At 48.1% G+C, this 21,368-nt stretch overlaps 1 protein-coding gene across 6 annotated transcripts in view; it reads left to right on the top strand.

Annotated features, from left to right (window-relative positions):
- The window catches only part of GRIP2 (glutamate receptor interacting protein 2), a 248,943-nt gene that overhangs the window by 111,607 nt on the left and 115,968 nt on the right, over nt 1–21,368 (top strand). Inside the window, exon 1 of one of the 6 annotated variants that reach the window (XM_035337755.1) lies at nt 8,949–9,025. The exons of the other annotated variants lie outside the window; for them this stretch is intronic. The gene's annotated coding sequence lies outside the window, so the exon portion shown is untranslated. Of the gene's footprint in view, nt 1–8,948; nt 9,026–21,368 lie in introns of those variants that run through there. 6 annotated transcript variants of the gene reach the window in all.

The following is a 21,368-nucleotide window of genomic DNA, read 5'->3' as shown; positions in this document are numbered from 1 at the left end:
CCAGCTGCAAGAGGAATGTGTGCCCCGGCAGGCTCCCCTGCTTCAGCGCCCCACTGAAGTGATGGGTAAACCCGGAGGCATCTCAGCACCAAATTAATCTTCCTGCGGTAATTGCCTGAACCGCAGCTTGTGGTGTGTTGGATGTCATGTTGAGCTGCGGTGCTGCTGCTCGTGCTTCTGCCAACGGCCCCGCGGTGAGGGCTTGGGTGTGCCATGTCCTAACGAGGCACCCGAGCCAGATCATTTTTTTTTTAAATTATTTTTTTTTAATTTTGATTTTTTATGTGAAAAAGTACAATGAATCCCAGCTGGTCAGCCCAGCCCGCTTGATGTCTTTTCTCTTGCAGTGACTAATAACCCGTGCTTTACAGCAAAAATAAATTGCCTGCCGAGGTACTGACTCATATGGGCTGTTATGTGAGGGGGAGAGGTTCTCTCTCTCTTTCTCCAAACTGCCTCTAGCCTGCAGCTTTGTCCCCTCTACAAGAGCAGGAGGATCCTTCAGGCTGAGGAGAGCCCTGCACTGTGTGTACTGGAAGAAATGGCAAAGCCCTGGTTTTGCAGACACACCGTGGCTGCAGGTCGGGGCAGCTCCCCTGCAGTGACTGGGAGCTCCCCTGCAGTGACTGGGAGCTGTGTGGGTTCACACAACCAGCCTGTGGTGATGCTTCTGGGGTTTGTTGCTTTATTTCAGCCCTTTTGCAATGCCCAGCTGTCATCCTGCTCTTGTTACTCCCCCCCGCCCCCAAAAAGGTCAAAATGCCTTTCATTTTCTTGTGTGCATCTGTCTGTTCAGAACTGTACCAGCCTTGCTCAGGTACGAAGCTATTAAGCTGTTGTTGGGAGGGGAGTATCACTTCACCATCGGCCCCTTCGGATTTCCACTTCATGTGCTTGAAGGGAAGTTAGATAAACAACTCCTTTTAGTTCGTCTCAAACTCTTCACCCCTAAGAAAATGTGAAGCCAAGTGGAATCAGGGAAGGACTACACAGCAAGGAGTTTGTCCATGAAATGCATTTGTTTTTAATTGCCTCATTAAGTCAAGTTTTGATGGATTATGTGACCTTACCCAATGCAATCTGACATAATGGGATGCTGTCAGAAGTTCTGGAACAGCCGAGCGATACTCACTTGACTGGGGTTTTTGCTTGTGTATAGCCGTGTCGATCACTCGCGGTGGTTATAAGCATTAAGATCGCTTTGGCATGAGAAAAGGCAAGGCCATTAATGCTTTTTGTCACAATTACTTGACAGGCTTGTTGTTCCACCAGGAATTAATGCCTTGCTGGTAGCACAGGCGTGTTGTGCCGTGGTGTGATGGGGTGCCTGTGGGCCTCGGGGATTTCTGCCTGTGCCTTCCAGGGCTCTGTCCATCAGATGCTAGCCGGGGTCACAGCTGATAACAGCACAGCCATTCCCTGCAACCCACAGGTTAATTTTCAGCTGAGGATAACGGAGATATTTTTAATTCTTTGATGAGCATTTAGTAAACATGGTTTGAATATGCCCCTCCACAGCCTGTCACAGTGCAGCTCTGCTGCAGAGAGGGGTATAGCAAATGGAGGTGCCGTGTCCAAGGCAAACGTGCTTGGCAGCTGGGGCTGGTTTGGCCACACCAGCCTCAAGGGAACAGGAGCCTGGTCTCATTTCCTGACTTGTGTTGGTGGCCTGTGCAGTGGAGAGACACAAGAACATCCTTCTCTTTCCATGGTAGAAGAATGTCTGAAGAAGGTCTGAAATTGCTTAAATAAGTCTTTTGGCCACCCAAAAGCTCAAAGTATCTTAGATATTTTTCTTCAAAACAAAAAGAAAGAAAGAAAAAAGCACCCTCAATTAAGTCATTATGCTGCATTTGTTTCCAAAGCATGCAAAAAATAAAATAAGTTAAAATACAATTGCTCTTGCCTTTTCCATTTCTCCCTTAGACTCTCCCAGTTGTTAAATTAACTTATGGGTTCAGCTCAAACTTAAGATCTCTTTGTCCCTGTTCACTTATCCCTTTCTTCTCCCCATCCTTTTGCAGAACAATTTATAATGAATGAAGTTTTTGGCAACAGTATTTCCATGCATAGGTCTGACTCACCCTCTACGTCTTTCCTTAAATAAGATGATGCTGGTGTGTTTTACATTGTGAGTGGTTCTACTTAATTACCAAGAGCTGGACCATTGACTCGGATGAAGCTCCACTATGTGTAAATGCTCTTACAAGCCTTGATTAGGATGACAGGTTTTGACAGCTGAGTCAGACAGAAACCTTGAAATATGCCATTTGGGGCTGTTTGTTGGTGATAATGAGTCTAAGCTGCCACAGGCTCTATTCTTTTTTTTCAAAAGTTGAAAGCTTTCTCCTTCGTCAGGACAAGCGCGTTCTTCAGATTGTCTTGAAATGGCTGCAGCGCTGCCTGTTCTCCTGCGACGGTCACTGCTGCGGGTGCTTGTGAAGAAAATAAGTGACATTTTGGAAGCGTTTGGAGAGAAGTTTATTTGCATTGAAGAACACTGAGAGGTTGATTTCCATAATCACTTTTGAGGTTTGTGGGAGCAAAATGAACTCTGAATCAGAACACATCTGAACTTAAAAATGTTCTGAAGAAGGAAAATTTCACAGAATCCATCATGAAAACACAGAGACATGTTTCCAGGAGAGTAGATTGCTTGCCATTCTGTGGGATTTTGGATTAACTTGGCATTATTCTTGTCAGCTTCTCTCTAACTCCTTGGCAGGAGGTGGCACAAGACTGAGAAAACTCACTTTGAGGTCAATTTGTTGTTTTGGGGGCTTGCAGCCTCTGTGGCTCTATGGATCCCTGTGCTTCCAGGCTAGGAATGAATTTGTAAGCGTCAGACAAGGCTGAGCAGGCTCTTTAGCCCCACAATTAGCATGGCCACTGTGACATGTCCTTGTGCTCGCAGCATATGAAGTGAAGACACAACTGCACACCCTTCTGATTCAGCCTGCAGCACCCATAGGATCCTGACTCCCTGAGCAGCCTGATCCGTGAGACAGCTGGTCCATCCCTCCTTATCTCTCTCTTCCCTGTTTGAGATCACTCTGACTGACCCTGAAACCAGTTTGTTTCTGAGCAGCCTCTGTGCTGTGACTTCTGTGGACTCGGAAACCTTGGAGAAATGCAGCAGAGCCGGGCAGGATGGCCAGGACCCAGGCAAGGCTCTACTGGGTGCCCATAAAAACGGAGCTGCTTCTATTGACTTTTCCTAGTACCTGCAAGTGCTTTGGAACAGAATGTATTTCATCAGAAAACTCCTTTATTGCTATTTCTCCTCTCTGTACTCATCCAATTCCTCATTCCCATTCCCCCTCTTCTCTTTGCCTCTTTCTTTATATCCACCAGGGGCTGATATTGGGCTTTCAGCCCCTTGGAAGCAGCCAGAGCTGGCATGTTTTGGGAAAATGCAAGCCCAGGAGACAGCATGGAGATGTGAACACTTCTCTGGGGGCACAGAGGAAACCTCGGTGCTAAAACCAAGTCCTGATAAAATCCAGGGAGCTCTTACTGTAATGAAGTTCTTTGGCAAGAACTGTCATTTGTTCAGGGCTGCCATGTGCTATTTTTCTTTCAGTAAGAGCTCCAACTTCACCTGGGTATATCTCTGGTGATCATGGGAGTGAACCTAAACATCTGGAGAGAATATGCTGAACTTCACCATCACTGGTGACAGGCCTCAGTAATACCTACCTCTGCAAGCCTAAGGGCTCAGGCATCTGCTTTATGAGGGCTACCTGCAAATTACACCCCCAAGGAGCATAAGGGAATGAAATAATCTGTACTGACAGTGCATGGGAGGAAATGTCCTTCCTTACCCAACCTGCTGACACATGGCTTCTACCTGGAAGTAAAGGCAGGCTGACAACTGAGAGCAAGTCAAAATCACACTGAGGTTTGGCTTTGACCTGGGGTAGGTACTACAGAAAGAAATAGATGAAAGAGGGAGATTTGCTCCAGAAATGTTGTTCCTTCTGTTTCTTACATGTCCAAGATGCTGGTGAGGTAACTCAGCTTCTTCAACCAGAAGCACTGGTTGTGTTTTGCTTTGCAGTTCCTTCTCTGGTACTAAGGGAAACAAATGACCCTTCCAGACAAGGGAGTGGAGCTTCTGAGCAGCTGTACTAAGCCCACAGCTTCATTTCTAAGTGGTGTCTCTTGAGAACATGAAGAAGGTGGGGGTGTTCAGGAGCAGTAGCTGGCTGCATCTCACTGGGGATGGCAGCTTCAGGGGTCAGGAGACCCCCTGATTAATGGGGAGTGACAAGCCAGCTGGGAAGCTCTGGCACGCAAGCCAAGATCCTGGGTGGAAATTAGTGGGAGAAGGGAAAGGCAGCAAGAAACTTGGGAACAGCCTTTATCTTGCAGCTCCCATCAGTGCTGAGCTCTGGCTGCAGGAATCCTTAAATCAAAGGAGCAAATGAAATTGCTTTTCCTCCCAAATAAGCTTAGATCCTTGTATTGCAGCTCTGATCACTGTGATCTGTGGGCTTTGCAGTCTTGAATGCATTTGGTCTCTCGGGAGCATTGGTGGGGGAATGTGCTCCTCTCCCCCTTTTCTGCTGGGTGGGTGAGGCAGCAGCCCTGACGATTGCAAGGGGTTGGCTTGGTGTTGTGTGGCATGGCCCATCATGCCACAAATCTGCATGTGATGCTTTCAAAATTTTTAGAGCTGTCTGAGCCTTCTTAGGGGGGCAATTTTAATTCTGTGACCACACTCCCTAGAAATAAGCATGAGCATAGTGTGAGTGGCTGGAAGTAGCTGCCCAAATCCTAACTGCTCTGCCAGTCCTGTGCTCTTCCATTGCTCGAAGCTTTTGAAATCCCCAACTTCCCCTTCTGTAGCTGCAGTCTGGCAGTAAGATGCTGCACACAGGTGGCAGATCTCCAACGTGATCTGCTTTCTGTGCTGCCTTAGATTTACTGTCAAGTTTTTTATTTTGTAATAGCGCCAAAAGCCCAAACCGACCCTCTAGAAATGCAGCAGTTCCAAGACACCAAGTGCTTGTTGTCTCAAAAGGTTCTCGTGGTCTTTGAAACAGTGAGAAAATATCATGGGGAAGGGAGTTAAATGGCAGGGAGCCAGTAGAAACCTGCAGAGGGATCAGTGCCCCAAACCGGTGTTAAAACACTTGAAAACTTCATAACATGAAGCCTGCTGCAGTCCTGCACGTTGTGATTAATAACTGCAGCAAGCGAGATGGCATTCTGTGCTGTCTCTAGCCTCACCGTGTCTAGCAGAAACTTGGACTACGGAACCAGCAAAATGTATGGTGGTAGGGAAGGATCAGGCAAGGGCTTACTCGGGAAGTAGTGCCTGGGGGAGGCTGCATCCCCTTGCTTTGGAGAAGCTTGCTCAGTGTTGCCCAAGGGCATGGTGTGTGGTGTCTCCGTGCTCCAGCAGCCCCACGTGTTGCATGTGCTTGTTGGGAACAAAGTCAGTGATACCCAGGACAACTTGTTGGGCACGGGAACATACCTCCTGGCATTACCTCCGGATGGCTTTGCTGCCTGGGGTAGGATTAACCAGGAGCTTGGAGAGAGAAGGATTGCCCAGGCTGAAGCAGAGCACGAGGCTGTTCTTGCTCTTGCTGGGCGAGAGGCAGCCGCTGTGTGCTGCTGACTCACGTAATGACCCTTGTGCTAATGCCGTTCCCTATCATTTAGCACAAAAATAAAACTGCTAAATTGAGACCAATTTGAAACTTGCGTGGCTTGCTTTGGAAAACGCTTAATGGCTGCTATACTTCAACTCTAGGGCTGTGATTGGGAAAGGAGGGAAAAGTAAATAGTTTGGATTAATTTATCAAAATTATACTGTTAGTATTGAACTTTCCTAAATCCCACCCAAATCTTGGCTCAAATCAAACAGCTTCAGCTCGTTTGTGAGAAGCAGAGGGAGAAGTGAAGTGGGAATAGGACATGAAAGAGAGCCTTATTACCTGAATGCTAACCAAAGTGTTTCCATCCTGACAGTACTGAGTGGCTTTGAAGGATTTTCACCCCTTAAATCCTTAGCATTTGAAGGCGGTGGTTTCAGCCTTCAGATGAAAAGCGTGCAACTTGCTGCCCTGACTGTAGAATAAAACTTAGAAGCAGTGGGAGTGCAATCTACAGGATTAGCTATCGGGCTGGCCGTCAAGCAGAAATCTCACCACAACAGGCTATTAAGAGATCTCCTGATTACTTTGTCATGAAATCAGGGCTTACAGGACCCAGGTGGTCTGTGGTGGCTTGGCACCTTCTATAGTGCCCAGCCAGACCCTGTGCTGGTAATGTGGACCAACCTTGCTGCTGTAGAGAGCAGCAGGTCCATAGGTGTTTGTACAGTAAGGCAGACAGCGACATCGTGTCTAAGACGATTTTCCTTCTCCCTTTGTCCTGCACAATGCTGCAGCTGGGACAAAAATCTGGAGTGGCCTGAGTTTAAGTAGCTTCTGCAGCCATGGGGCACGTGCAAGGTTTGAGGTCTTCTCGGTCCCCAAGAGCTCATCCCAGCAAAATCCTTAAGTTGCTCAATGCCGTCTTGCTTTCCTGTATTGTTGCAGCTCTCTAAAATATTAATTACAGCATCAGAAGGAAATCACCCCCAGATGACCCGCTCTAGCACTGCTTACTCTATTGAGAGTTCAGGCTTCTGTACAGCCCCTGATCCAGGTTTTAGAGAAGTGGTAATGGTGGCTCAGTACAGACAACAACTTGAATTGGTTATGTCAGCTCTAACTAATGACATTGAAGACCAATAAAGTGACTCTTAGATTGGTTTGGCATTATTAGTCTCATTATTAATTATGTAGACATGACAGCGGCATTAGTGCTAGTATTAACCATCAAAATAAAATGGAATTGTACTCATAAATCTCACTGATGAGGAATACGTGAAAGATTGCCGCCATCCACCAAAGGGAAGGAGAGGAAATGGAGTGAGGCAGAGGCGGGACTGAGATGGAGGGGGGAGGTCTGGGGGCGGCAGCATTCAGCTGTTGTGCCACCCCTCCTGCTGTGCCCAAGGTTGTGCAAGGGAGCCTGAGCAATGGGGGGCAGCACCGGGGGTAAACTCTGCCCCTGCCCTGTGTGGATAAGGATGGGTTCCCCCATGTGCACAGGGCACGAATGTTAGCAGGAATCACGGAGTGTTACCCTCTCCCTGCCGTTGGTGTCATGTCCTCACTTCCCTTCGTGACTCGGCTGCCAGACTGACATCCCACCTGGGAAGTGTCGCAAAGTGTCCCTTGTGTGAGGCTGGGATGAGGACCTGCCCATCTCCCAGGGCGCTTGTGAAAGCCTTACTGCTTGTGGAGAGCACGGGGATCGCAGATGGCAGACACCAGTGCTTACCAGGAGCAGGCCTGGCCCGGGCTGCTGCTGGTGGCTGGGGGTGAAGGGAAGCGGCATGGCCGCCTGGCCCAGCCAGGGAGGTCCGAGCTCCTTGCTCAGCAGGCAGGGAGAATTCTGCCCTGGTGGGACATGTGCGAGCGGCACAATTTCCTAGGGTGCTGCAGTTTGCACAGAACTGCTGGTCTGGGGTTGTGTCTCATTAAAATCCATGCCCTAATGAGCTGACAAGACGGCATCCACCAAAGCTGGCTGTTGGGGCCTGCCCTGCGGCAGCACTGACATGGCCACGCGTGGGTGCGGGAGCTGAGGCCCAAGGGGGCTGGCAGGGGCCTGCCAGGGGTCGCACTGCCCCACACCGCCCTTCTGTTGGGGGCAGTGGGCACGGGCTGCGTCTTGGTCTGTGGCAGGAGTGATAGCTCTATTTATAATGCCTTAAATGAAGTGCGTGATAATTTAATTTGTACATCCATTACTAGCCTACTGCAGGGTTTGTTCTCAGTTGTATCGCTCTAAATGGAGCTTTAGGCACGTTAACGGGCTCCCGGGCCTGCTGCCTGGCAGAGCCACGTCCATCCCACACGGGGCTGTTGGCTCCTGAGCCGCTAACCCCATGGCCCCCCTGGCAGGGGCTCCTCCCGAGCTGACGGTCGCTGCCCCCAGAGACCTTCTTTCCCCCTTCCTGGAAGGACACACACGTTAGTGCCAATTAAAATCTGTTTTAAAACATCAGGGGGTCATTTAAAATATTTAGAGACTGTAAACTATTTCAGAAGTTGAGAGAGACTAAACTTTCAAAGTAGAGAGAGGCAATTTGCAGGGATGTATTCAGAAGTTGTGCAAAAATGAAGCTGCTTCACCTCCGTGTCTGCAGGAAACTGGGGAAATTACTAGCTTCTTTGCAAAAACGTCAGTGAGAAACTGATCGCTGAAAGGTGCTGGATAAATGTGAGTTGTTATTGAAGACCAGGAAGGTCAAGTTTCTTTCCTACAGAGCATACAGATTTTTAGCATTTCCCACAGATGCAGCTACTATTTGCTGTCTGCATTAGCTATTTCTAATCTTTGAAACGAAGCCAGAATTCTTTTTTTTTTTTTTTTTTTTTTTTTCTTTAAGAGTCACTGCTGCTTCTGAGCTGATGCTGACTCTTGCCTGAGGAGCATTTGAAATCTGCCAGAATGCATGTATTGTCAAAACCAGAAATTGAAAACCCCATACAGGATCTGCTGCCCCTGTGAGTTATGAGCTTTCCCAAGTCATCAGGGAGAAGAAATGCCTGCTCTCATCCGCAAGAGCTCTGGATGGACAGAGGCAAAAGAAATCCTTCTCCCTCCTTCCCCCCTCCCGTCGCCACACAAAACTCTCTCTTTGGGCGGAAAGAAGCTTTGACACAGAGGCACGCACACACACGAGCGCTTTTTGCCTCCCGGTGACCTGCCTGCTTTCTGGCTGTCCCTCCTTCCCGAGGAGCCGGAGCTGCCGAGACACGGGAGAGGAGGAATCCCTGCCCCTCTCTGCGGCCTCACGACCAAATGAATCAAGTGAACAAGCTCTTGAAGATCATTAAGAAGTCATCGAGGAGGAGGAGGAGATGGAGAGAGGAGCTGAGGGTGGAGGAGGAAGGGGAAAGCCAGGAGCTCTGTGCCCCGGGTGGTTTGTGCCACCTGCACCTCTGTACTGGTGGTAAGGAAACAGGAATGCTCCTGCTCGCCCGGAGATAACGTGCCTGTGTTTGATATCCATTGCTTACATGACAGGAGAGCTTCCTACAGCCAGCCGTGGCTGTCACACTTTTCAAGGGCTTAAAAATATTGGTGGGAGAAGCGGTAAGGGCAGGGAGCTGGGACGGCTGGGTCCCCTTCGTAAACCTTCCCTTGGCTGCATGGGTGTCACTTCGTGCAGCTGCGCAGTGGGGACAGCAAAGAGCCTTCTCTGGTGGGATGGTATTCCTAAAAGTGCAGGGAAAGTGCGCAGCTCATTGAGATTTATGTTTGTTATATAAAATATGGATGTTTGCTCTTCAGTGTAAATGTAGATGTCTGCTCTATATGTTTGTGCAATAGAAAAGCAGTGGGGAATGGGCACATGTGGGTTGCTGTTTCTCTGAGGGACATTTGTGTCTGCAAAAGTGTGCTACAGCCAAAGCTGGTCTGGACCCAGGTCCTGTTGTATCCATCCTTATCTTCCAAGCAAACTATGCTTTCGCTGCAGTATCACTGGAAACTATTCTGGTTTTAGCCTATCTGGACAAAAGCCAAACAAGAGGAGCCCAGAACCTGGAAGAGGGGCATTTACAGCATTCAATGGCATGGCACCGGCGTGCTTGAACTCCCTGCATGCGGCTGTGACCCAGCAGGGGAAAATCTAAAGGGCTGTGCCCGTGGTCATCAGGCTCTGCTGCCTTTGCTCTGCACTGCTGGCATCAAAGGGATACGGAGCGCTTACGAAACCACCCTTAAGATGAAGCTACCCTCGTGCCTAATGTAGGTCACTGTTCTTTCATTGTCACATTTGATAGTTTGTTTGCCGTAGTGGTGTTGCAGTGTCTGAACATTCTACAGGCTCACTCTTTTTCTTTCTCATCCACTGAATTCTTCGAGCTGCTTTAATGGAGCCTGTCCTGGAGTGCCTGGTGGCGCCGTTCTGCCAGCACCCCAGGCAGCGGGGTGCCTTCACTGATGGCTGGAGGAGACTGGGGCAGTTGCTCAGGGCTGCACCAGTGGGCTGCACATTATCCCAGTGGGGTCAAGTCATCTCCCCCTTTGGTCCCTCAGAGGTGTCCCTGCTTTTTGCAGGGTATACACGGACAGAATAGGGTATCTGCCCTTGACTGGGTCGTTTTCGCTTGTAGAAGGATGTGATTTGATCAGATTTCATTTACTTATTTTGTTTCCAGTTGCCTGGACTTCCTCCTGTCTAACCTCATCAGGTAGTTCAAGAGTCTGAGATGTGTTTTTGCCACCGTTTCTTCCAGTGAACTGTTATTAGCAATTATTTTTGCTTAAACTTCTCGTGACATTTTTCACATCATCTTTAGTTGTAATCAATCAACAGATGAGAAGGGAAATTAAAAAAATGAAAAAACGTATGTATCAGAAATCAAGAAAGCAGTGGAAATCATTAGCTAGGCCTTAATTATGTTATTATTATGTTTAACCCCTTGTGTATTTTAGTTTCTCTTTTTAATAGACAGATGTCAGCTGTGAAATTTCTCACCCAACAGCTCTCCTGCTGATGGGGAGCAGCAGCGTTGAGGATTATGTTCAATCCACAGCCTTCTAACCAGCTGCTAAATGTTTGGGTGCTGACCTGAAAGAGTTAAGTGTGCTTTAGTTCTTCTTTTTGTTTGTTTATCAAAAGAATGGCACTGATTTTTTGAACCCAACCTGCATGGGCAACACCAGTTGGATGGCTTGGGTCCGTCTCAGTATCAGGTAGACCTCTCCCTCCGAGCTTTAAGCAGGCTGCTGGGCAGGGAAAGGAGAGAAATCGGTGCTTCTCAACCCAAAATAGACATGTCTAACCCGAGGGATGTGTGATGGTCCAGAGAGCCTGTTCCTCTCTGTTGACTGTAAGGGAAGTAGAGGTGAGTGGCTAAGATGTCCCAGGTGGGCTGACTCCTGTTCTGAATGTCCTTTGTAGGGTTTTTGGGAAGTGAATGTCCCAACTCTACGATTCAGGTGGAGAGACCCACCTTCACAGTCTCTTCTCTAATGGCTCGGTAGTGCGAGGCCTTGCAAGAAGCAGAGCTGATGGCTTTGTTTTTTACCTAAATGCAAGACAGGCAGCGGGCTAATGCCCTTCTGCCACCTAGATAACAGCGATAGAGATGGATTGCCAGAAAAAAAAATCGGTTAAGGCAAACAGGGAGAAAAATAGTGCATTCCTGCAGTCAGGTTCTCTGCCGGCAGTTATTCCAGCCAGTTATATCTCCACAATAAAATGTAAATGAATGCAATCATTTATTTTGCAGCCTGGAGGCCCAGTGGTATGGAAAGATAAGAGAGCATTTCCCATTGTTTATATGGCAGAGGTGGCTCTGCTGCGTCTGCTGCTGTCTCCCTGATACCTTGGCAGCATCTAAATGTTGCCTTTATTATTAAAAACACATAGATGGGAGTCTAATATCTTAAACAGATTAGCACGGTGTTTACAGACGCGTCGGCCTGCCCCCGCTCCCCGCAGGCTCTCGGCACTCATGTGCGTTCTTCAGGAGCGGTGCACAGAAAGCAGAAATGGCATCGGCTGGCCTACGGCTACTAAGAAGCAGCGTGCGCAGAGCCAAAAGGCAAGGAGCCTGTAACTCGTGGGGCTGTCGCTGGTCGGAGGGGTGAGCAGGAGGGATGGAGGGAACAAAGGGAGCGCGGAGAACAATAGGACATGGCAGTGGCATTGGGATAATCTCTGATCGTATTTAGGCTCGTTTAATTGGCCTGTCAGTTTTGCACATCTCATGCATTTTCATAAGGATTCCTCTTTGCCTCTCATTTTTATCTCCTTGGATTTCCACACGGACAGGCTCTTGGGGCTTCTTTGTTTTTTCCCCCCGTTTCAAAGCGAGCGCTGAGTTGCCTGGCTTTGTGGTGTCTGAGCAGAAAGGCAGATTGAACAAAGGGGCTGTTTGGGAAGTCTCACGTTACCCACACCAGAGACAGAAATTTGGTATGGGGGGGAACTGTTGGGGACCCAGGTGTGCGTGCCATCCATCATAGCTTTGTACTAGACTAGGGCTCTGAATATAAATCCATGTCCCAGTAAAGGATACTGCTATGGGGAATTAAAAGCTGTACTGGAGCAGATTTTCTATTTATTTGTTTTTGCTTTGGCCACTCTAAAAGCTGAGGTACATTTATTCTTCTGATGTTCTACCCAATATCAGTTGCCTTAGAAATATAGAGTTGCTCAACTTAAATAAATACATTCAAAGGGACATTGCTCAGCTTTTCAGATCCATGTGTTAAATCCCACCCTTCCATTGCTAAGTGATGCCAGACGTAGTTGCTTCATCCTCCCACCAGAAATCCCCCAGGCACGTAATTAAAACTGAGCCATCCTCATAAAGCCACTGGCTGAGCTCCCCAGCATTGCTCCTGCGTTTCTTCTCGCTTTGAAGTTCAGAGCTAGGGCTTGGAGGGACGTGAGGACCCACAGGGACACGGCCCTGGCAGGCAAAGGAGAGGAGGAGCTGTGGTGATCGCTGATGGGCTCCTCTCAAAGCCAGCCCTGCCCCATTTGATCTTTGGGGTGAAGGCAAACGTCTTCACAGGGTCCCTGTCCCGCCATGGGACCATACCAACATGTATGAAACTACACGGCTGGGCTCTCCAAAGGGTCTGGGTGCTGAAAGTGCCTTTGGCGCTGATAAACCTTGGTAGCCTTTGGAAGGTGTCTCGTCCTCAGGATTTGGGGTTGGAGCTCTGGCCACCGTGGGTCACAGCCAGGGGGTGTCCCAGCCCCTTGTCCTGGTGACGTGGAGGCCAGGCCCAGGCATTTCCCCCTTGCCTGCTCTGGAAGAGGCACCTGTGTTTCATGCCAGCGAAAGAGCAGCTGCCAAAAGGCCCTCTGCGTCCCGTCAGCGGGGTTGTTTTCACATGGCTTTTATGCATTTCATGATGACAGTTTGGTTTGTGGCAATTTATTGTCCTGCAGGGTTGTCTCCTCTGTTTATATCTCATGGGTCTCGTTGTAGAGCAGTAAATCACTGCAAAGCTGATAGTTTCGTTTCCAGCAATAAATTCAGATGCTAGAAGAAGAGATTTGTGCATCCCTGCTTCCCTTCTTCAGATGCAGCTGTTCGCAGAGCTCTGCGTGCCCCCACGAGTGAGGATGTTGCTTGGTAAAAGTGGTGCTAGCTGCAATAGCGTCGGGTGGAACCTCTAAATAAACACTTGTCATGTTTATACGGGAATGCAGGAGGTGATTTGGACCAGGCTGTACATCGGGGAAGGGGCATAGATGGGAGAGAGGGGAAAGATCCTTTTGGCAGAGCATCAGCACCGGGCTGGGTGTGCGTGCGCTGCACTCTCTGGGCCCGGCCATGCTGAGGCTGGACCTGCTGCGGGTCCTGCCCCAGCCCTGGGACTTGGCACCAGGGCGTGCTCTGCTTAATGGGAGCAGGATGGGAAGGGGAAAAGCTAGGAGCAGGAATTCACGTGGGGCTCTGAAGAAGTCAGGGTTAATAGCACTGAGGCAGGGACGCACGTAGCTGGAGGCAAAGGCTCCGGAGGAAGGCAGCAGGCTGGAGACCCTAATGATTGTCTTTATGCCTGTGCCCGACGGTAGTCAGCATACTGTAAATGAAGCAATTATTAGCAGTTATGCTCATATCGTAGGACATAAACCAGTCTATTGAGCTAAAAAGATTTGCCCTTTTTCAACCTTTCTAAGTGATTTCCCTTGTGGTGACCGGCAGAAGGGGAAGGCTGTATTTCCTGAGTGCAGCCCCGTGCCCTTTGAAAGCCCCAGCATCCCCCGTCTCCCTCCCTGCATTATTTATAGCTCCTCCTGGGCCACCCCGCTTGCCTGTCCTGCACTGGCTGTGGAAGGGGATTGCTGGCAAACACAGGAGATTCAAAGGTGATGAAGAGCTCCCGGCTGGTTATGGGATGTCTGACTTCCAGCAAATCGTACAGAGACAGCTTTTGATCAAACTGAATCAATCCATTGTAACCAAACATAACTTTCACTGTGAAAATACTCTGTTTCAACGTTTTCAGCAATTAAACCCTTCTTCATCTGGACTGTTTGGTGCTAGAAATTAATTAGCTGATAATATCCTCTTTAGAATAAAGACAAATGTTTTCATGTCTTTGCTGAAGGCTAGTATTTGCAAAAAGAAAGAGAGAAGTAGATGAATTCCTTAAATCTCAGAAATCTTGCCCTGATAAATATACTTCCACACCGTTCAGCTTTCCATAAATTTCCGCGTGCCTCTTGATCACCTATCATATTACGTGAAGTTCCGGGGAGAGGCTAAATCACAGCCTCTGAAACAGGTTTGAGCTTTCAGAGGAGTGAAGTCAGATTAAATCTACTTCTTCCAGCTCAGGGTCACCTGTGAAAAATGCCAAGGAAGTGGATAAGGGTGAAAATATATAATGGGTCAGACGGCTTTTTTCTTCAAGAGCATGCATGCGGGTGCTCCTGTAGTTAGGGATGATGTCCAGACCCTGCTTGCTCATCACGTAGTTGTTGCAGCTGGGTAGTTTCATCCTTTTTGCAGCTGGATCTCGAGTTATTCTGTTGATGAAACAAGCACGGGTAAACCTGGAGGCTGAACACCTGATTCCTGAGGGAAGCACAGATTCTCAGAATGCTGCAGCACTGGTTTTGGCAGCATTTTGCCATTAAATGATAGAAATGAGTAAGTAAATTCAGGCAGGACAGGAGATTTATACATCTCCAAGTCCCATCTTTCCTCTGACCAGTGAAGCCCCACCTGTGTGGTGCATCAACGCTGACCTTGGAGCAAAATGCAGGGACCAACCCATTAAAAAGGAAACGCAAACAGGGAGTGAGAGCTTCAGGGTTCCTGGCTGTAAAATGTGGCTTTGAGGCAGTTTTTAGAGGTCAACATAAAATAACGTGTAGAGTGAAATTGCGGCCGTTGCAGTGGGCTGGGAGAGAGTTTGACATTGCTAATTAAAGAAATGAATGTAGCAATCCCTGGCTGAGGGAGACCTAAGGTACCTGAGAGGAAGGTACTTCAGCAGGAGGGATGATAAATGAGGTCTGTAGACGGTGGAGGTGGGAGCTGGAGTTCTTGAAATATCCCTCGGATGGCAAAAGTAGAGTAACCCCTCCGTGGAAAGTATGAAAGTGATGGTAAGTGCTTTTCCAACTACCACCTGTCAGTGAGATTTCATCCATTTTTAATTACGCCATCATGACGGTAATTACTGCAATTTAGGTATTTCCAAACAAATCTCTAGTTAATTATGGGTGCTGTCAGTTCTTGGAAGAGTGAGCGCTGGGTCACCTCTGCCGTCGTGTGGCTCTGGGCCTGACAACCACAGGCGCTGGCAGACCTGTGCCTACTGTCAGACAGGGTAAGAGAATCAGGCCTTTCGTGAAGGGAAAAATGCTTAAAGGAGGAAAAAGTAATGGTGAGGTTTCAAATGGATGTACGCATTTAATTAGGGTTTAATTCAATTATGGCCTCTGTCTCCCCTGCTCAAACCACACTTGCTGTGACACAGGACCATTGGTACGGCGTGAGCTACATGAGCTCCCGGATGGGGTCTCAGTACGCAACCGTGATATAGTGGTGTGTAGGAATAGTAGTAACTTTCTATTTCACTCGTCTTTATGACCTCTAGAGCACTCTGCCGTTGATTATTAATAGTCTAAGTTGGAACTCTCAATCTTTTGCTTAAAAAACAAAGTAGTTCTTTACTAGGTGGTAAATACCAGTAACAGCAAGTCCTCCAGCACAGACGCTCTACGTGTATTTCCTCGTGGGAACCGTACTGATCCTGCGCGATCGTTTTAAGTTCCCCAACACAACGTGCCTAAAGTGCTGCTGTTTAATTTCAAAGCTCAGCTGCACGTTGCAGACACCACAGAGCCTTCCTAGCCTCCTTTCTGGGGTGAGAAGAGCAATGATGCCCTGTAAGTAACGGTTAGATTTGTGTGTTTTCTCTTAACAGCTCTCACAGTAAAAGTGCAGCTGGCACTTAAACTGGGTAATGAGCACCTGCTTAAAAGGGAAGCGACTTCTGGCCTTTGGCATGCTAACTTGTCTCGAGCTGTTACTAACTAATTGCTTCATTAGCACAGCAGCGATGTAAAATGCAGCAAGAAGGCTGGTGGGAGCACATACGTGGAGGCAGGGTGACCCCCGTCTGGGCTGGCATCTGCAGCCAGCGCTTGCGAGAGGCTTTCGCTCTTCTGAGTAAATTGGCAGTCAGAGCGAGTGGCGGTACAGCACACGGAGATAAGGCTGCTTTAATTTCTTGCTTCAGGAGACTCAGCTGTCTCCTTGGAAAGACTGATGCCTTGTCCGTGGTTATGCAGAATGAACAAGCATGCTGTAGTGTTTAATTATCAGAGAAGGTTTTCAACATTTCCAGGAAAAATAGAATATGGGCTTTGGCTGAATCCTGGCAGCAGCGTTCCACCTGCAAGGCCACACTTCTTGCCATGGGAAATGGGCCGTACTGCTTTGTTTGTCACTCTCTGGGACAGTACAACTCTCCTAACCCCATTTGTATATGGTGCTAAATGTATGCAATTTTTTCTTGCGGTTAAATAGCTGCTGTTATTTACCAGTAGCATTTCCAAGCAGGTACCTGGCTCTGTGTTGTGTGGAAGCAGGAAAAAAAAAAAAAAAAACAACACAAAGAAGGTCCAAGCAGCAAGCAGCTGAGCTGTTGGTTTGCTGTGGATGCTGATAAAACTGAGCATCACCACTGAAACACTGCTCGGGAAGGATATAAGAATGCTTTTACAGGTGGGCTGTTGAGAACTTGTCAGCTGATAAATTAATGATAGTAGGAGGAGGTGTCTAGGTAATACTAATAGGGCTCAAGTTAGAAGCTCAGAAAAGGAACATGGGTGTAAATGTTTAAATTAGCTTTCTTCTTAGCCTTGGGACATAATCCAAATGCTGTTCTCCCACTTGAATTGCTGAAAAGTGCCTGTAAAATCGTACACATTCAGCCTTCCTGCCATTCCGAGGTGTGAATTATGGAAAGAACAACTAGCAGGACAGCAGCAGCACGTAGCTTTCACCCCTGGTCTTCACTGGACTTTAAATCATCCTCATTGAATTCCAGTCTCAGTTTAATCTAGATACAAAGCGTTGGGGTCTCGGTGGTTTGGGTTGGAGGTGAAGTCCCCGACTGCTACTTTTGAAACTGTGGGAGCGTGGTGAGAACCGGACACTTCTCCGAAGGGCCCCTTGCTGGCTCCTTGCAGCTGATGCTGCGGAGGTCAAAGGTCTGGAGAAGTTCAAATTCAGGGAAATGACTGCACATAGCTGAGAGTTAACGGCATCATTTCTCACGGGGAGTCCTGCTGTGAAGCTGGAGAATTTGTAAAAAGTTGCACGGGGTGTTCAGAGCATGTGTCAGAGAAGTCAGCCGCGGATGCAGAAAATAAGGCAGACTTTTGAAATCCTGGGGGTGAAGGTTAATGACTGAAACCTGTTTGTCTGCCTAGCTGAAATCCGTTTCATGACAGACTGTCACTTTCCTAAGTTATTGTCAGGGTAATTAAACCTAATAGCACCGTGTCAAACGTCTGCCCCCCGTTGGTGCTCCGTTGGAGGCTGTGGCACTGCACAGGGAAGGCTGCAGCCACACTAATTAGGACCAGGCGATGAACTCGTAAAGCGTAATTCAGACCATTTCCTTTGGGGAATTGTCTACTAATCGAGCGTGGTTTCAGTGAACCGTTCGTCGTTCATGCTGTCACCGGGTCCATTTATTAAGGATCATCAGTTAAAGCAGTACAGGTGTCAGTGTGTCAGTGTCTTCTCCCAAACCTGTGGTACTGACGGTGTCAGCCCACCAGGAGAAGCGAGTTCAGCTTGGGCGAGCTGTCAGTGTGCCCCCCAGCACTCGTTAGCAGCACATTTGATTTAAGAGGCAGCGAGAAGTGGGGAGCCTGGGGTCTGCTCAGTGGCTCTGGAGAGGAGGTGGGTGGCTGCTGGCTACCCTGGTGCCGCTGCTTCCCGCCTGGGCTAGGGCTGTTCCTGCAGCAGGCAGGATTGCTTCAGCGCCCACACACGGCTCAGTCATCGCCGGGAGTCCATGGGATAGCTGATTTTTATCGATCGCCTCATCCCGGGTTTGGTTCAAGACATTGCTGTATCGGATCCGGTGTCTCCGCATTGACCCAGCTTGCTTATCGAAGGCAGACTGTTTGTCTCCAAGTGCTTCAGTGCCGCACTCGGCCCGTGTTTGCTTCCCAGAGAGCTCCCAGGCTCTTAGGGGAGATCTGTTGTCTGCTAATTGCAGTGGCTTATCTTAACGCGTCCTACTCAATGAATAGCTCCGTGAGATATCTTTAGTCTGTCGTTGGGCAGCGTTTGATGTGTTTTCACTAGACAGAGCTGTACAACAAAATCTGTGTACCAAGGGCAAGATTTTAACAAAGTGCTGTTTGAGAGGAAGGCAGGTTGCTTCTTTCTGGTGATACCAGAAATTATTCCAATCAGGAATTCCTGGTGTGCTCTGTATTGGGCCACCTGCAGTGGCTGTTAGCCCACTCTCTGGGCATGTCTGTTTTTACTTTTTGCAGACCCTGTGCGAATATCTAATGAAAAATAAATAAATAAATAAATAAATAGCTGATTTCCACAGAAATCTTCAGGTTTCTTCCCAAAAACCCAGCTCCATGAGTTCATGGGTCTTCCCACTGACAGCACCTGTAGTCATAAAACGAAGGTTGGGACATCCTTTCAGCTAGTGGAGAGAAGGTGAAAATAATATGAAGAAATTCACAATGGCAGTGCTATCGGTATTTGTAACGTTGATGCATTCATCCATAAATGTACCTGTTTGCAGGAGAAATGCTGCCTTTTCAAATGTTTTAATGCAGTGTGTAATTTTCGGGATATGGATTAGACACATGGGGTTTTGCGTTGTTATTCCTGAGGAGGGAAACAAGCTGTATAGCAACTTCAAGGAGGGAATGAGCTAATATAATGTGAGCTCTACTTAGGATAGGTACTGCGCTTTTCATGTTGTTCTGAAAGATGTTTTTAAATGTGTACATGAAGAGAAGACTGTTTTCGTCCTTACCGTTCCTCCACAATTTGCCATTATAAAAAAAGAGGTAATAATTGCCAGATAAGCACAGAAGTGCCTACATACATTCTGAATACTGTGTATTCATTAATCACGCTGCGTTTTGCTTTATTTTTTGTGATGCTCAGCGTATATCTATTTGCATTATCCTCTTGCATTATTTGCAGTGGGTTCTAAGGCTTGGCAGAGCCACTTCAAATACCAGACTTGATAAATGGTAATAGATTTCCCATTATACAAATGCTTTTTTATCCTCTTAGTTTAATTGCTGCATTTCTCACTCCTTTTATTGTGCGCTTTTGATGACCGGTGTCCCCACAGCCATTTCCTTAGCTGAACCGAGGCCGGGATTCATGTGCAGTGGAGCTGAAAGCGTGCTTGTTTCGGTATCAGAGAGGAGCAGCTGCCTTCTGTTTGAGACTGGAATTTCCTCTGGGGTGAAACCAATTGTCTCGGGACATGCAGGTAATTCCCCGGCTAACCATGTTCTCTGAGCCTCTCAGGGGAGGGCAAACCAGATCGTAACATTCAGATTTATGTCTGAACATGCTTAAATTCCAGCAATGACCCCAGAGAGAGGAAGGAATGGCACAGTTCACCTTGTCTTGTTTGTAGACTGGTACTTCAACAGCATTAAAGAAGGTGAAGTCTGGTGCAAAATGCTATTTCGGTTGGGCAAACCGTATAAATTCCTCTGCTACGGCTCCAAAGTTAACTGGAGACACATCCGCTTCACAGCGGTGAGAGAAGGAGAAGCAACTTGAGACGAGCAAGCAACATGGGCAGAGACCTGGGGTTTAGCTCTCAGTCTGCCTGAAAAATAGAACATCTGGGGCACCGTGTGGGTGCACATTACCCAGTAACAACCCTCCTTCCAGGCCTGTACAATAAACCCAGCAGGGCTTAAAGTCTGTTTGCTCAGCCTAACCTTCACTGCTTGGCCGAAGTGGTCAGTGCAGGTGGCTTCTGCACGAAGAGGAGATGGCAGAAAGGAGGGACCCACATCTGCGGAGAGGAGCAGGGAAAAAAGGGCAGAGCAGGGCGTTGGGGAGTTTGGGGGGAAGGAGCCAGTGCTTTTAGAGCCCAGTCTGATGGTTGCTATAAGGGGGAGAAAAAATCATGTGCATCTTGTTACTGAGCTGTGACAGATGCAGGGAGATCAGCCTGGCCCCGTCATCACCCCCCCGTGCCTGGCGTAGCAATGCTCCCAGGGAGAGCACTGCTAGCAGCGTGCTTCTTGTGCGCTGCGAACGTGCTCAGGCTTTTCATCTTCTGTACGAGGCTTTAGACATATACATTACATCTAAATTGATCTATACTTAATATATATGTACACACCTGTCAATGCTTTCAACTCTGTATTTTAAAGAAAACAAGATCGAGTCAAGAAGAAAATCTCTTGTGCTGTTACATAAAGATTGATCTCTGAAGCACTGAAGGCTTATTGAGTTTAGAGGGTCTGTAATTGGAATTCTTGGATTTGAAATTCAGCGTGAGCTCCTCTGGGACTGCTGTTTGTGCTGTGCCACTAATGCTGCCATGCCTTCCGAGCAGCTCCCTCTTAGCTCTCTGCTTGCCAGAAAGCTTTCTGGGCCAGCCCATGTTACGCTTTCCTTTGGGTTCCGGACTTCGAGTTTGAATTTACCAAATTGTGTGTCCTGGAATGTGGGATGGTGACCTTGGTAATTAAGTGCAAAGGCTCAGTGGCAGAGCACAGCTAAGATCAGGTGTTGGAGGTGGACTATTCTGTGTTGTGTCTCTGAAGGGACTCCTAAGAAGATGCGCTGTCCTGTTGCCTGCAGCAGTTGGTCTACAGGAAGGAATTGTGATCTCCTAAGTCAGCTGTGGGATCGGCAGAAATGTTTGCTAGACAAGGTGCTCAGAGATGTGGTGTCAGTAAATTCCCAAATGTCCATCTACTGCGGGCACCCCTTAACCCTCAGGCACTGGTTTGGTAATGGGGATTTCTTCTGTAAACCCAGAGTTTCCCCATGAGTTCCCAGAAGTCACTTTTTGGCTCGCTCTGGCTGTGGTAAGAAGCATTTGGGAACCGCTTCTGCTGTCGTCTGAATCCCCAGAGAGAGGGCGAGGAATGATTTGCTTCTTCAGCTGCTGAAAACCATTGGGTGAGGCTCAGCTCAGTGGAAAAGGCCATACAAAGCGTACGTACTGCTCCTGGCGTAATTTGGGTCTAAAAGTCCGATGAAATGAAGTAGTAACACATAGATCAGGCGGAGTCCTCGGCTAGCGTCCTTCTCCCAGAGGAGTGAGGG

Source organism: Oxyura jamaicensis, chromosome 12 (assembly GCF_011077185.1).
Source record: "Oxyura jamaicensis isolate SHBP4307 breed ruddy duck chromosome 12, BPBGC_Ojam_1.0, whole genome shotgun sequence".
In the NCBI taxonomy this organism is placed as follows: Eukaryota; Metazoa; Chordata; class Aves; order Anseriformes; family Anatidae; genus Oxyura; species Oxyura jamaicensis.
This window is presented reverse-complemented; position numbering and strand designations above follow the sequence as displayed.